A 15,167-nucleotide genomic window follows, 5' to 3' on the forward strand; every position below is an offset into this window, starting at 1 on the left:
TAGATAGATAGATAGATAGATAGATAGATAGATAGATAGATAGATAGATAGTAGATAGATAGAGCATGGGCACTGAGGACTTACAAAATGACCCATAACTATCTATCTCTAGAGAATTAATACATATTATGTACATATACTTATGTACACACACATATACACATATATATACACAATTATATACATATTTGTATGTATATAATTGTATATATTATTTATATAATATAAGTAATATATTTATTTGTTAATATATTATTAACATTTGTATGTATATCATATATTAATATATTATTAATATTTGTATGTATATAATTGTTTGCATATATCTGATATTTGAGAGGGGCACTTGTGCCATAGCCTTTGGGGGCATGGGCTCATAGAACAAATCCATGCAGTCAGTTCTCGTCTTCTACGTTGTCATGGGCTCTCAGTAGGAAGTCAGGTTTCCGGGCCTTGTGGTAGGCAGCCTTACCTACTGAGCTATTTCACCAGTCTTCCTTCACCTTTCTGTGTCTAATGTCCATTGCTCATATATGCTTTTAGAGAAGCTGTTGTTGCTGCATGGCATTGACAGGTAAATAGCAAAGGCTGTGATAGGTGGACATTTATTTTGACTGTTTTCTTTTTAAGTAGGAAATAACTCAATGAAGTGAAGGAAAAGTCCTAATTAATAAACAAATTTTCCAGACTACATGAATTCGGAGAGATCTGTGGTAGCAAAAGGAGAAGATGATGCTGAGTGCCAAATCAAATTCCACTTTTGAGAGCAATTTCAGTGAAAGTGATTGAAGCCCTATCTTCTAAGGATTCCCAGGATTGTGTGATTCTGTCTACTTCTCCACGGAGTGGGATCTGCATGCCTCCTTTTCTCCTGTGCTAGTCATATCCATTTTTTCTTCCTATTTCCTCTCTGGGCAGTTTTCTGGCTCAGCTCAATTAAAGGACAAATCCATTGCAGTGTGCAGCTGAGGAATTATAATGAAGTCAAGTGTCAAACTCGTAGCTCGCAGAAGCTTCTCTGTGAGGAATTTGATGGCCTCTTGTCAGCTGTTTCACCCACTCAGTCACAAAGGGCCTCTGATGTCCTGCTTTATTCTAATCAATCTACATGGAGGCAGATGTTGAAATCCCAACAGGAAAAGGTGTGATTGGATTTAGCATTTAGAGTTGCCTTCTCCTATTGATAACACACACTCTCTCTCTGAATACAATATTCTTCACAACCATGTCTAGATGGTTTTTAGTTTATTTACTACTTATTTTATCATTAAAATTAATGCTTTAACTTTTTCTGCCTCCAGTTTTAGAAGAATAAAATGCAAAGTATATTGAAAACAAATTAATGCTTTAGAATATTTGGTTGTAAAGAATTTTACTCAGTGGAACATTTCAGAATGCAATGGTATTTCAAGGTAGAAAAAGAAATCTAGGTTCGGATATGAATGGTGTTTACATTCCTTTGCAAATATGCTGAAGTCAGACAGGAGAATCAAAGAGCCATTCATTCATTCATTTATTCTGTTCCTTTTTATCAACCCTATGGACATTAAGGAAAGAATAAGGAAAAATTCTTTTCTTGAGTAATCAGACAGAGGAACAAAGAACATAATAAAAAATAACATAGGCCATGCTCTAGATTCTGATCTCCAACCACAAAAAACCATAGTCAACTTGGTTTCCTAATGGATATTTTCTCTCCATCGAGAATAAATTACATAGATATACCTACTGTCAGTTGTACTTAAAACTTTAAAAAATGTGATTTTGGTTACACAATTGTAACTTTCCAGTTTCAGCCAATGTATTTCCTAACTATTATACTGATCAGGCATCCTCAATACATGTTGCTTCAAACGAGACAGTGAAATTCTTATAGACGAATATCTAAAAATTTTATTTCTAGCTTTTTTGTTATACAAATAACAAATATACAGGTTTATTATTTTTTAAATATAGGACCACACAATTTGTTTAAGGATCCAACATTCAAAAGGAAATAGAAATGTTTTTTATTGCATATGTGTTGGAATTTATTTTCACAATGAAAGTTAGAATAATCCTAACTCAACTTGTGTTATGGTTAAGTAAATCCCTTTGGCCTCACCTATTGTCTAGATTACTTTGATTTAAGTAAATAAATGTAAACTTTATTCTTGTAGGGTGTTTTTCAGAAACAAGCATAGTAATTAAATTATAAACTGTTAAAACAATACGTGTTTTTCTTACACATTGAATTATTGAGAGACATTTTCCAGTGGCTTAGAGCTTTAGCTTTGCCTTACACAGGTACTGTGAATCACAATGTCAAGTGAACTAAGAATTCAACTCAATCCCAGCAGGGACCAAAAAGATACAGAAGTCTCCAGATGACTGTATCACTAGTGAGACATTGAAATCCAGTTTTGCTGTGTAGAGGTTCTGAAAGTCAGGCAAGTTGGCCTGCTGTGACCTGTCTGAATTCCTGAATTCTAGAATACACCATCATGAGAAAGCAGTTGCTTGTTTGGGATGGTTGATTTATTTATCTATTCCTATTTTTTCCCCTTATATAAAAACAGGGATGTTCCAATGGTAGTATTGACCTTGATTTCCTTGCATTGTCAGGAGCACCAAGCCCATGTGTCTAACATTACAGAAACTGCAAAGTATGTTAGCCTTTATTTTATTCATTTTATTAATACAGGCATTAGATTTGAAAGAGGTTACCTTAATTTATTAAGGTCAAAATTTTTATATGCTAGAGTTGAAATTTAAATTCTCCCATTCAGATTCTAAATCTGTCCTAGTAATCTCTCTGCTAGCCATCCTCCCCAGAAGAGAATCAGATATTAGGGGTGTGGGAGACAAGACAGAAAGGCGTGTTAATCAGAACTTTTTATTGGTAGAGTCTTAAAAAAAGTGAAGCTACAAGTGTATGGCACTTCACACTCTGCTTGTAAGAGTTTAGTCAATTAATCAAACCAAGTATTATTCTTTTTGTCCCACAGATAATTGAACTGAAACTAAAAAAATATTAAGGACTCAGTGAGGGTTAAAGGTTAATGGCTGAGTTTCCACTGAACTTAAGTCTTCTGAGAACATATGGAGAAATCAAGATGGAGCAAACATTGGTTTTAATCATAGGTGAGATCTGTTCAACAATCTTTAAATTATTTTACTGGGTTGTTAGTCTTATAAACTCAACTAAAGAGAATTTTCTGTTGAGGCAATCATCAAACATGATGTTCTAATTAGGTCACTAAATTATCTTCTGTAAAGGAAAAATGACAACTATTTCAGACTTCACAGTTAAAGTTATCCTTTTTTTGCAACAAGGAAAAACTAAATTTGTAGCACAAAGATGGTCATAAGTTACATGTTGATGGGTGGGTGTGATTATATTATTTTTATTTTTTTCTTCACAATTTATTCATTATATATATATATATCCCGATTGAAGCCCCATCCCTCAACTCTCCCAGTCCCACACTCCCTCCTTCTTCTCCTCTACTTCCCCTATCCCTTTCCCCCAATCCACTGAAAAGGGGTGTTCTCCACCATTGCATCTTCCCATACCTTGTTAAGTATCAGCAGGACTGCCTGGACCCTCTTCCTCCTTGGCAAGGCTGCATCATCATGGGTAGTCAACCGAGTTCATGATAGAGGCAGCCGCTGCTCCCCTCACTTGGAGATTCACATGGAGACTGAGTTGCCAATTGGCTACATCTGAGCAGGGGGGTCTAGGTCCTCTCCATGCATGGTCCTTGGTTGGTACATCAATCTCTGCAGGACTCTCTGGGCTCAGATTTTTTTAGAAAGACAGGCATGGTATACAGTCACTTATAAAGCAGATATTAGCCAAATAATATAGCATAACGATCTACAGACCTAAAGAAGCTAAACTCTAAGGAAGATCCTAGAAAGGATGATTAAATCTCATTCAGAATGGCAAACAGGATGGACATCAGATGTGATGAAAGAGGAAACAGGGTGGGAGCCTACTAGAGAGGCGCCACCCAACAAGGGATCGAAGCAGATGCTGAGACTCAAGTGCGTGATTATATTCTAACAACAACATATTTCTAAAAAAACAACCAAAATGGAGAATTCCATGCATGGGTTGTGGATTACTGATTATTATAGGAGCTGAGGACTAACTTGCTTTTTATTCCTTAAGGACTGGTACATACACTGAGTTCTTCAATGTTTGTACATGAACATATTAAAATTAAGAGAAAAGATCAATCTCAAAACTGCAAATATTTCTTGATATCCTAGTAAGTGTCAGGCATTTTCTTGGTCTTTTGGGGGTATAAAATCTTGGGCAATAGAATTTTATGTAAATGTCCCCAGAAAAAGTCATATAACAATTACCAAATTTAGAAATTCCTGAAGTTTACATGAAAGGACACTTTGGGCTGGAATGGTAAGAATAGAAAAGGTTGAGCTTTGCAGAAAAGTTAGACTGTACTCTTGATAGAAAACATAGATTTACTTGAAAGATTTTAGCTTGAAAGAACCTAGTGGTGTTTCTGTTTGCTGAAGTTATTCATAAAAGGTTTAAGGAAGTAGTAAATGTAGGAATTAAATTACAGAAGCGACAGTTCCATTGTGTTTACAGGACACTCAGGAACCAATGATTGAAGAAGTGAATCTGAAACTCAAGAGGACAGAGATGGAAAGAAATATTTAGAAATTAGAAGACTGCTCTGGAGATGGTAAAACTATGAGGTGGTAGATAATGTCCTAAGAGGGCACTGAGATGCAGAAGGCAAGAAAAGACATACCCTACAGCCCTCTTCTTAAGAAGTAGCTTGGAAAGATATTAATTCAGGAGATAAAAAGGAAGTGCTCAAGAGGGAAAAAGCAAACCAAGAGAAGGTGATTATAAAAGACAAAGAGAGCTGTATGCCACATGCGAGGAAGCCTTCATTATGGTAAGGGCTACCAAGAGACCATGTATAACCAGCATAATAGTCCATGCACTTTCCTGTTAACTATGGACATTGTTGGTCTCCATGGAAAGACACTGGCACAATGGAGGAAAAAAGAATTGAAAGGCATGGAAGGGAGAATGAAAAGTAAGAACATTCATCTGAAACTTTTCTGTAAATAAAGAATTGATGTTCTTTTCTAGTTCCCACCATTTGCCTGAAAATTTCATGACTTTCTTGTTTTTAATTGCTGCGTAATATTTCATTGTGTAAATATACCACAATTTCTGCATCCATTCCTCTGTTGAGGGACATCTGGGTTGTTTCCAGATTCTGGCTATTACAAATAAAGCTGCTATGAACACGGTTGAGCAACTGTCCTTGTTGTATACTTTAGCATGTTTTGGATATATGCCTAGGAGTGGTATAGCTGGATCTTGAGGTAGTGCTATTCCTAATTTTCTGAGAAAGTACCATATTGATTTCCAAATGGTTGTACAAGTTGCATTCCCACCAGCAATGGAGGATGGTTCTCCTTACTCCACATCCTCTCCAGCATGTGCTGTCACTTGAGTTTTTTATCTTAACCATTCTGGTGTGTGTAATGTGAAACTCTGTGTAGTTTTGATTTGCATTTGCCTGCTTACTAAGGACATTGAGCATTTCTTTAAATGTTTCTCTGCCGTTCAATATTCCTATACAGAGAATTCTCTGTTTAGCTCTGTACCCCACTTTTAATTGGATTACTTTATTTGTTGTTGTTTAACTTTTTGAGTTTCTTACAAGAAATTTATTAAATTTGCTGGCAAGTGGTGGAAACTAGAAAAGATCATCCTGAGTGATGTATCCCAGAAGCAGAAAGACCCACATGGTACATACTCACTTATAAGTGGATATTATATAAGATAAACATCCTAAAATCTGTACACCTCAAGAAGCTAAGTGAGAAGGAGGACTCTTGGTAAGATAGTCAATCCTCATTCAGAAAGGCAAACTGGATAGCGGAGAAAACAGGGATCAGGACAGGAACCTACCACAGAGAGCCTCTGAAAGACTCTACCCAGCAGAGATGCTGAGACTCACAGTCAATATTTGGGCAGAGTGCAGGGAATTTATGAAAGAAGGGGGAGATGGAAAGACCTGGAGAGGACAGGAGCTGCACAAGGAGACCAACAGAAACAAGAAATCTGGGCTCAGTGGTCTTTTCTGAGACTGATACTCCAACCAAGGACCATGCATGGAGATAACCTAGAACCCCTGCACAGATGTAGCCCATGGCAGATCAGTCTCCAAGTGTGTCCCTTAGTTAGGGGAACAGGAGCTATCTCTGACATGAACTCAGTGGCTGGCTTTTTGATCACCTCCCCCTGAGGGGAGAGCAGCCTTACCATACCACAGAGAAAGACAATGAAGCCATTCCAATGAGAGGTGATAGGCTAGGGTCAGATGGAAGGGGAGGAGGACCTCCCCTATCAGTGGACCGAAGGAGGGTCATGAGGGGAGAAGAAGGAGGGAAGGAAGGCTTAGAAAGAGACGGGGCTGATATAGCTGGGATACAAAGTGAATAAATTGTAATAAATTAAAAAAGAAAAAGAACTGATGTTTGGGAGCAGAACTCCAGAGTCAAATTTTATTTGTTTTATGATGAGAAACACAATGACTTGTTAATTTTTTGATGGGAGGTATCCAGGAGAGAGAGGAAAGTCAATATAGATACGCAGACTCTAAGCATAAGCCCAATACAGAAGTATTTCTATGGTGATCATGCAGAGACCCTCCACATAAAACACTATACAAAGATATTTTGCAGTCATATTTATGGAGTGTAATTCAACTTCAAATTCTGAAATTAGTATAAGAAAGACTCATGGAAGAGAACAACTGGACAAAATTGTGTAGTAAAATATGTATAAATAAAATTAAGCTCCAAAATCACAGACAACTATAATGCCATTCTAAGAGAATAGCAACTATGCATACTTGAACATACAAATTAAAATGTTTTGTTGCTTATTCTATTTCATTATTTTTATTGTGACAAAAACATTGTGCTTGACATGAAGCAAACTTAAGGGTGAAAGGGTTTACTCTGGGATCACAGTTCAAAGGACTGTGCCATCATAGAAGTGTGACTGCAGGAGCAGAAGGCAGCTGGGTCACACTATGTCTGCAGTTAGAGAACAGAGTGGAGCTAGGCACGTCAAGTTCCCCTTCAGTGACCCATTTTCTCCACCAAGGCTCCACCTCCAAGAAGTTCCTCATACTGTTCAAACAGCAGTCCTGGCTGGAGACCACGTGATCACACACATGGCATATGGGGGACATGCATACTCAAACCATGATTTCTATGCCTAGAACATATGCAGTTATTTGAAATATTTGCAAGCCATTTCTATAAAGTTCTATTGACTTTTTTAAATAAAGAGTTAACTGAACTTTTCATACTTGGATACATATTATACTTTTTATTTTTTCATCTTGTGCCAGAGTTAAATACTATCATTGCTATCATTAGATCAGGACAAGTTTGAGGGAAATATTCCATTCTTACAATTGCTTCATGAACAGGGGCTTCTTGTCAGTACAAAATATGATTATTATGAGGATGGTCAGTGTTTATGTTGCCTAAGCCAGTTGCCCTAGCACATTTTGTGAGACTACTTATAAAAGTTGGACCTTCAGCAAGTTGTTGAGAGACTCAGTTATGACTCCCTACGCTAACAGAGGCTGAGCAATGGCTGGCTCTACCTCAGCAATGACAGAACTGTTAATGCTCTTGTATCGACAAAGGCAGAGGAAACTTGCTGATTCTACGTGTAGGACACATTGTACAACTGTCACCTTTCTGTCTGCATGCCTTGTTTTCCAGGTGAACTTGGGGAGAATATAATTGGGAACTTGACAAGCTTTACCATTATTACAACTGTTGTTGCTTTACTTCCAGTTATAGGATAAGATGCTCTTGAGTCTTTGCTGTTTGTTTTTTTTTTTTTTTTCTTCTTCTTCTTCTTCATTGAGAAATTTACCTTGTCTTTGTAGGCATGGTGGTACACAACAGTAAACTCAGTACTTGGAAGGCAGAGGCAGGATAGCACTTTGGAGGTTAGCCTGGTCTCTTTAGTAGTAGCTCTAAGCCAGACAGAACTAAACTGACACAATGTTTAATCAGTACTAAACATATTAAGGTTTAATTTGACCTACTCCTCATAAAATCAAGTTGATTACAATATGTCAAAATCCCTGGCATTTGGCTAGAGCTGACAAAGCCCCAGAGACAAGATCAAGATGGTACCATCTCATAATTTGGAGATGCCCAGCTAGGATTAAGGAAGTTGGTAAGGACTTGCACAAAGTAGATCCAGTGAGGCTTAGGGTCTCTGCCAAAGCAAACAGTGCTCTGCCGAACAGTAAGCACCCACTGTGTGTTTATGTATGATTAGGAAGATTAATGGGAAAAACAGGAGCAGCTGTCTTCCTTTTATTACATCTCTTACACTATACTCTTCCTGGCATCTGGAAGGACACTCTACCCCAAGCACATATGTAGTATTGGGCAGGGGCAGGCAGAATGGACCTCAGGCTGCAACACCAGATAACACAGCTCTGCAAACAAGTAGCTGCCATGATCACTCCAAGGTCATTGCTCAGCTTCCTGATTACAATCTGCAGCTTCTTTGCAATTGAGATGGGTGGCATCATGTTCTCCATAGTTGTTCAGCTTGTAGATATTCGTATCTGCATCTCAGGTTCAGATCCTATCACACACATGCACCTTTACCTTCAAGGAGTCACTTGATATTCCTGAACTCGCGCTTGTTCAAGGAAAAGAGAGGACATTCGTCATCTTGCTGGTGCAGCTCCTGCTGACTTGGTAAGGGATTATACAGTGTAATACTTATAAATTGCTCAGCAGGGTATCTTTCTAAGAGGATATGCTCAATAGAATTGAGCTTTGTTTGGTTGGTTATTTTCCTCTCTCACTCTACATATACACACTACCTCATGAGTTCTCCTTTCTCCAACTTGTGAAATGAACTCAGCATAATAACATTAAAAAGGAGATTAGATTACAAGAGAAGTGGGCTTCCTGCCAAAATATCCCGAGAGCTCTAATACAAATGGAATAAATGTGTTTGAAAATGAAATAAAGTCTTTAAAGGGTTATATCATCTCTCTGTGTATTAAAACCATACATGCTCATTGAAGAAAACTTCTGCCTTATGCTACACAAAAAATGATGTGTTTGTATTTTTCCAGATAATAATCCTGAGCCACTTTGCTTTGCTGTCTTCAGTTTTAAAAGGATTGAATTATAATGCTGTGTATCTGTGTGTAGCATCTTCCACTGTTGGCTTTTTTTTTTTTTTCGGTAACAAGTGTACCTAATTGTTTTTCTTTCATACACACTCATACCTGTTAAAGTTAGTTTCTAGGCAGAACACATGGGACAGAATAAATAAACAATTTGAATAGCATCAATCACTCTATTTCAGTCCTTTTTGGATTTTCTCAGACAGTATGCTTTCTGATTCCAGGCATAAACCCCAAGGTAAATGATATGCTAAAGATACAGGTTAAAGGGCAGAGGAGGGAGGATTGATGCCTGTTATCCTATTATCTGTCCCTTTGCTCTCACTTTAGATTAATTGCAGCTGCTTTCTGCACATATCCCTGGGTATTAACTATGCTCTCCTGCTTCCAGGGCTTTGCTGCTCACACTGGGTTCTTCACGGTTTCAGGAGAGATATTGGAAGTGTCCAGAGAGGTTACATAATACTTAAATTTGTAGGAAAAAAAAAAAAAAAACAAGAATGAAAATTTATGCTAAGTTCCACAAGAGCAGGCATTCATATGAAAACTTGTTAGGTGCCACCTCAAGGCTCAGTGGACACTAGGATCCAAGAGAATGCACAATACATAGTTTTGCTGAGGCTAAGAAAAGGGGGGTGGATAACGGAGGAAGTAAGCTGTTTTTATTGTTGCTGTTGTTTTCTTTTCTTTTGTTTCTTAGATAAGTTGGTTTTTAAGACTGTAGGGAGAGGTATAGATCTGTTGTTTAGTTTTGTAAATCAGTGTTTTCCTGGGTTGGAGACCCAGGAAAATGCTGTGCTTTCCTTTTGCACCCTCCAGGAAATGAACAAATAGCTGACTTTTAGGGATTCAGAGCTCAGTTTAGTGCCTTTCTTTGGGGTGTGGGTTTTAAGTTTCTCTTTATCACCCTATAATTTCTATATCACCCACTGTCATTCCTGTTTCAGCCTTTAACTGGGTGTTCACACATGAAAGCTCTTGGTCACTCAAGCCTTTCCTGGGTGCTTCAGTAAGGCCTGCATCCCCTCTCCTGTCCATCGTTGCACCTCTCCTCCAGTTGAACTTCCTGGCCAGCACTTAAGTGTTAGGAAGGCAGACACAATGCTTTTCTTGCCCATCTTATTTTCTGGAATTTATAATTAACTAACTAGAGTCTCAAAATGTGTTGATTGAAGAAATGAAGGAAGAAGCAGGACTGGTTCATGACTGTCCACTGTAGATGTTAATAACTCAAATTCACCTAAGATAGGTGTGACCAGAATGAGAACGTAATGATTTTTGATTGGTAAATTAAATCCTGTTTTATAGAAGAAATTCACCTCTATGAGAAAAAGCCCATGTCATGTTAATAATTGTAGTCTAGTTGTACCCAGTGTTTTCTTAAACTACCTGTTTCATATTTTCATAACTTTTGAAATAATATGAAACATTCACAAGATATCAACAATATAACAACAATATCAAACAATCACTTAGCTTAAACTAAATACCTATGAAACAACCATGAAGCTTGTATTCATTAAGCGACTACATCACACATTAGAAGAGAAAAGTTCTATAGCATATTCTAATTAGTTTTTATTCACATGTAACAAAAATTTTATTTACATTTAGTTAGTTAGGATGTGAAAAATAAATATATTCCTAAGGAAATTCAGGAATTATAAATTTTTTGACTCCTTGAAACTGCATTCTCTATTAAACTATCTTTTCTTTTGAGAACAACAGAAAATATTTAAGTAAATTAAAGTTATCAAACAATTGCTTTTATATTTTGAAGCAACAGTAATAAAAGTGTTTGTAAGATCAAAGATTAAGAGCTTCAAGTCAAAAACAAAACCAAAACTCTCCAGGGACTGAAGAGTTGGCTCAGATAGTAAAACCATCTATCAAGCAAGCATGATGGCATGAGCCCAGATCCCGTGACAAATTAAAAACAAACAAATAAACAAACAACAAAAATAGGCCATGCAGTGTGCTTTTTAAAGCCCAGAACTGGGGGTGGTAGATTCTTAGGGCTACACCAGCCAGCCAGTCTAGCTGAATCTGTGAGTTACAGGTTCATGGAGAGACTGCCTCAGAATAAATAAAATAAAATAAGGGGGGGAAGTTATTGAGGAAGCACCTGATGTTAACTTTGGGGCTATACTGACAGGAACACATGGGCACACAGGTGCGTTCATACCTACACCACCAATATGTACATATATTACAAACATAATATACATTATAGATTATATACATATAATAGATTATACCTAGAGATATAGTCATGAACACAGATAAACTGGCTAATATTTATAATAAAACATTTTTTTTTTAAATTACTAAACCCAAGTAGATCATTCTTCTGGCAAGGTCTAAGACTATTTAAAGTGCTGCTAATTTTTTTCAGTTCAATGATGCTCACTATAAATTTAAATATGACTCTGAGACTTATGGTAGGACTCTTAGACCTGCCAGCAGTATGAATATTGACACTGAGGCTTTTTAATAGTTTAAAGCTTATTCTTTTTAGCTGGGCATATTACCAGCCAGCTTTCTAGTTTAACCTGACTAAACCTGGCACTGTGTCCCTTCATGTGGTCAGCTCCATCTCTCTGCTCCTGTTCACGTCTATCCAAGTCTGTGTCCTGCAGGCGAATCTCTCATGTTTTTCTTCCTTTCTACCTGAGTTCTCTCTTCCAGGAGTTCTGCCCTCCATCTTCTGCCCAGCTGTCAGACCTCTACTACATCCAATAGGCAAGTGAGGAAGGACGAATGTTTACAAAATATGAGACCGGTAACGGGCCATAGGAATAACAATACCAAGATCTGGCTAGTAGGGCTAACATTTAGCCCTGTCAGGTTTAGCAATCAGCAATCAAATATACAGAGACACACAATGTACCTCAACAGAGACTAATTTTCTAGATTAAATATTGTTGGTAAAATCAGGTTCTTTTATCTACTGTAATGTATCCCATGTTATTCTAAGATGAATTCACAGTCCAGGAAAATCTCACTTTTGTTATAGTGCCTTACAGTAATACCCTAGGTAACATGTAAAGGGCAAGCCATGCCAGGTTTCTTGAGATATCTGCATACCATCACGACCATCGTGCTCATTTTGAGAGACGTGTATGTATTCAAATCCCAACATAGGAGCCTAGGGAAGAGGGATCGCCCTCTGTGTTCCATGGATTCAACCAACCACAGAAAAATGCTCAGGAAAAACCACTGAGTCTTTATTAAATATACAAACTTTTCACTTGACTGTTTCATAATCAAAACAACTTACAGAATGACAACTCTGTCATCAAGACCCAATTTTAACTTCATAAGAGACTATGGAGAAATTAAACCGAAATGTTGTGCCATTTTATAGAGTGGTCTCGGATGTCCATAGGTTTTCTGTCTGTGGATGCTCAGCATTGATGTATCCCAAAAATTCACTAAAATAACATATGTCAACATTTTAATCCACTAGAAAGTAAGTTTTTCTTTTGCTGTTGCGTTCTGAAGAGTGGATGCTCAGAGAAGTGTGATAGCAATGAGTTTCTAATCTTCACCTACCAAGTCAATGTGCTTTACTACTGTTCACTCATCCACAGTTCTATTTCACATGTGAATTTTCTCCCTAAAGGCTGAAAAGCAGAGACATAATATCTAAGTCTCTCCTGGATTTGCAACTTTTATAGTGATAGGTGTCATGGTGCAGGTTCTCTTTGCATTGGTTAAGAAAAAAAAAAGACTGAAACTATCCATTTGAGTCAACATTTACTTGGTTTTATTTTGAGTTTGTGCAAGTACTCGGGCTTGAAAAAAAATGGGCATAAATTTTTTAAACTAAATACATAGTGAGACTGTTCATCATCACTTATCCATGTTAAACTAGACAATAACAAGTATCCACGAAAAATATTTTAATTGGATCTGAAAGTAGAAGGGCAGAATTGCACACTGACAATTTTTAACAGACACCTGGGCACTACCGTATTTGTACTTGACTGTTTATCTCAATTTCAAAACCATTCTTAATTGATTTATGATGAACTCTTAAAAGTTTTAGTGGTTATATGAAAAATAAATGAACAAAAACTATGTGCAGACTGAGGACTTAATTCAAACGTTATGGATAAGAACATGATTGGCATTGGCTTTCTTCCCAAGAGAAATTCATCACAGTGAATGCAATGAAATGACAAATAATAAAAACTTTCAGAGCTCCAGAATGGATTATATTATCTTTATATTATTACTGAATACCATAGAATCTGACATTTATGTTGTTTAGAAAAGAGACTTAGGGGGCTAGAAATATGTGGCTAAGAGCACCTCTACTGTTCTTTCAAAGGACCCATGTTCCCAGCACTTTTGTTACACTGTTCATGACTGCCTGAAATTCTAGCTGTAGAGAAGACAATGCCTTCTTCTGACATTCTGAGTACTCCACACGTAAGCTTGGGCACACCCACACAGGCACACACACACTTAATTAAAATACAGAAACATAAGGTATTTTAAAGTTTTAAAAATGAAACTTTGTCTCCATGATTAATTCTCAGTCTTACCAAGTAGATATTATATAAAATGGAGATATATCACACAGTAAATGACTATTTTCCTGAACTCTATTATTATTCAAAATATGTGCAAGTTTAGTATGGAATACTTATAAAGAGTTAACACAAGATATTATAAAAAACATAACCCTGCAGCTATTTTAGAAATATTCTGCACTATCACATATCCAGCCAAGATTTAGTTCTTCACACGAAAATAAATAAGCATGTTCATCTCATCAATATACAAATTTGATTTCCTGCTTAATAAGTGCTATAATTCTTTGTATAACTGTTTCAAATGAAATTCTTTATTGTTTAATTTTTAAAAGTTTCAGTAAAATGACATTCTATTATTGTGGTGGTTTATATGAAATGACCCCCATAGACTCACTTGGAAATAGCATTATTGGAGGTATGGCCTTGTTGGAGAAGACTGTGGTCTTGCTGGAGGAAGTTTATTACTGTGGGGTAGCCTTTGGGGTGTCAGAAGCCTGGCCCAGGCTGTCTGTGGATCCAGATATAGAACTCTTGGCTCTTTCTCCAGCATCATGTCTGCCATGTTTTACTCCATGACAATAAGGGCTAAACCTCTGAACCTGTAAGCCAACCTCAATGAAATGTTTTTCTTTATAAAGGTTGGCTGTGGTTATGGTGTCCCTTCACAACACTAGACATACTAAGAAAGCCACACTCATGTTCTCTTTCTTAGAAACCCTACCATAGATCAGTATGTTGATTAGCCATTAACAGAGAAGCTTCCTCATACAGTAGATAGGAAAAAATACAGAGAGCCACAGCCAGATAATTTGCAGAACGTGAGAGACCTTGGAAGGTTCAGGCCTAGTTGGGATGATTCCATCAAATCTTTCTTCCCAGAGCTCAGGGGAACCCTACAGAAGATGAGGAAAAAAGAGTGAAAGAACTAGAGGTAATGGAGGGCATCAAGGAATCAAGGATTCTAAATCGACAGAATTGATAGGCATATGAATTCAACTGATTCCTTGGGGTTTCCTTGTCTCATTATATCATCTTTTCCATCTCATTTAAAATTTTTTATCTTATTTGTATTTTTTCTCTTTTTACCCCACAGGTCCTTTGTGTATATATTATGGCTTCTAGTTTAGTGTTTTTACTTGATTACTAAAGGTGCAAATAAATAGGCTGCTGTGTCAATACATGTTTCTTGTGCCTTTTGGTTCTTTTCCTTATGTCTGTTTTGTCATGTTCTGATGTGTTAGATTTTGTTTTACCTTATTTTAGTTATTATCCCCTCTTACAAACCTGTTCTATAGTGAGAGTCAGAAAGGAAATGGATCAGGGTGGGAGGGAGGTGTTGAGAACCTGAAAATAGTAGAGGGAGGGGAGAGTATAATTAGGATATATATTGTATGAGAAA

The 15,167-nt window shown here is 37.0% G+C and overlaps 1 long non-coding RNA gene across 1 annotated transcript in view; it reads left to right on the forward strand.

Moving 5' to 3' along the window:
- The window catches only part of LOC129682255 (uncharacterized), a 20,331-nt gene extending 6,725 nt beyond the window's left edge, over positions 1-13,606 (forward strand). The window contains exon 3 of the long non-coding RNA XR_008720959.1: positions 13,561-13,606. This is a non-coding gene — a long non-coding RNA (uncharacterized LOC129682255). The remainder of the gene's footprint in view (positions 1-13,560) is intronic.
- The last annotated feature ends 1,561 nt before the right edge of the window (positions 13,607-15,167 follow it).

Source organism: Psammomys obesus, unplaced genomic scaffold, assembly GCF_907164565.1.
Source record: "Psammomys obesus unplaced genomic scaffold, mPsaObe1.curated_primary_1811, whole genome shotgun sequence".
NCBI lineage: Eukaryota > Metazoa > Chordata > Mammalia > Rodentia > Muridae > Psammomys > Psammomys obesus.